The sequence below is a fragment of the Hipposideros armiger genome, unplaced genomic scaffold, assembly GCF_001890085.2.
Source record: "Hipposideros armiger isolate ML-2016 unplaced genomic scaffold, ASM189008v1 scaffold_845, whole genome shotgun sequence".
Taxonomy (NCBI): Eukaryota; Metazoa; Chordata; class Mammalia; order Chiroptera; family Hipposideridae; genus Hipposideros; species Hipposideros armiger.
This window is the reverse complement of record NW_017732195.1, coordinates 206,752-208,922: the sequence shown is the minus strand read 5'-3', so window position 1 is coordinate 208,922 and position 2,171 is coordinate 206,752.

The window sequence follows — 2,171 nt, the reverse complement described above, 5'->3', positions numbered from 1 at the left end:
ACTGACTGTATTTAATGCACAGAAGTACACGTAGAAGTGGTTGAAATGGTAAACTTTGTGTTATGTGTATTTTACCACCGTTAAAAAACAAAACAGAAAAAAATGTGATGTTCTTCGCAATACTATTCATACTAGCGAAATGATGGAAACAGATTACATGTCCATCAACAGGTAACGAATAAACAAACTGTGGTCCATCCACACAGTGGTATATTATTCAGCCATAAAAAGGAATGAGGTACTGAGACATGCTATACTTTTCAAAAATATTATGCCAAGTGAAAGAAGTGAGACATAAAAGGTCACATATGATTCCATTTATATGAAATATCCAGAATTGGTAAATCCATAGAGTCAAGCAGATTGGTGGTTGTTGCCACAGGCTTGGGGTGTGAGGAGGAGGGAATGGAGAGTAATTGCATAATTGGTATAACATTTTATCTTGGGGTGACGAAAATGTTTTGAAGATAGAAGTGGTACTTGTACAAAATTGTGAATGTAAGAAATGCCACTGAATTGTCCACTTTAAAATAGTTATGTTATATGAATTTCACCTCACTAAAACAAATATTGGTCTTATTACTGCTCTTGGATTATACCTTTGGATAGAAAAAAACCTCGGGGGGTTTTGCTGACCTTAAACTTGGTTATCAGCTTAATTTCTTATTTTGTTATCAAAGAAATTAATGTAATTTCACATTATGCCTGGTCATATACCTGTGGTTTAGGGGAGAGAAGTTTCCTAAAGTCCATAGAGCATATCTCTAGAAGTATGTCTTCTTCATGTGATATCTTAGTCACATGTAAAAGAAATTGTATTGTATGCTGGGTTTCCTGTAAGGATCTAAACAAAATTTTTGATTTTCAATCACATACTGATATATGGTAATTAAACATCCTGAATCCAGTAATGGCTGAGTAAGATCCTGCCAAACAGACTCTTCTCCAGAAATCTTGTGTAAACTTCAAAGAAAGGCAGCTGCCTGAAATCCCCAGAGTGAACAGAAGTAGGAAGATTCTGGTGAGGATTCCACATTCAGAGGAGAAAATTGTTTGGAGTTCTCTGTTTTCATATTTTTAGCTTCAGGGCCACAGTAGGCAACTGTGCGTGTGGTGCTGGAAGGCAGGGGAACGATAGAGTTTTTGGCCTAGGAGAGCAGAGGAAGGACTGATGGCCTGGCCAGCTGTAGCTGTCAGGAAGGGGGGAAGGGAGCTGGTCCTGGAAAGCAAAACACGAGAGAGGGGATTCCAATTCCTGGATGGGATGCCCACAGCGATGGTTGACTCCTGAATGTGTTCACATGCATGAAGCAGACACAGAGCATCTAGACCAAACAAAAAAAGTTGAGCTAAGATGGGAGCTATAACACAAGAAACAGAGCTTGCAGTGTAATCCAATTAATTGCCTGCTAAAACAAAAGAAGCAACATTTATTGGAGAAAAAGATGAGAATCCAGTATTTTTATAACCTAATATTTTATGATGTACAGATGATAATCCAAAATTACTGATCTATGAAGAAGCAAAAAACTCTGACCCATTCTCCAAAGCAAGTTTTGGCAAACTTTTTCATTAAAGGGCCTGATAGGATGTAGTTAAGCCTTTGTGGAGCATGTGTGGCCTCTGTAGCACAATATTTTCTTTCTTTCTTTTTTTTATACAACCCTTCGAAAATGTAAGAAACAATTCTTAGCTTGTGGGCCATACAAAAAATAGGCTGTTGGATGGATTTGGCCTGTGGGCCATAGCTTATCAACTCCTGCTCCAAAGAAAGAACAATCAATGGAGAACAATCCTTGAGATTTCTTAGATAATTAGATTCAGGAGATGAATTTTAAAGCATCTGTTATAACAATTGTCCAATAAAATATGCTTGCTATAAATAAAAAGGTGCATAGAAATGGAAACAATACAATTGGACCATATAGAATTGGAGAGCTGGGACAATAAAGTATTTGAAAAAATTCACTGGGTAGAATTAGTATTAAAATGGAGATGACAAAAAGGAGCCAGTGAACTTGAAGACAGATAAATAGAAATAACCTACTTGAAGAAAAGAGGGAAAAATTTTGGAAAAAATTAAGCAGAACCTCAGGGACCGGTTAAATGATAAAATCTTTTTGTATTATCTCAGAAGAAAAGAGAATCTCTGGATATAATGACTAAAAAAA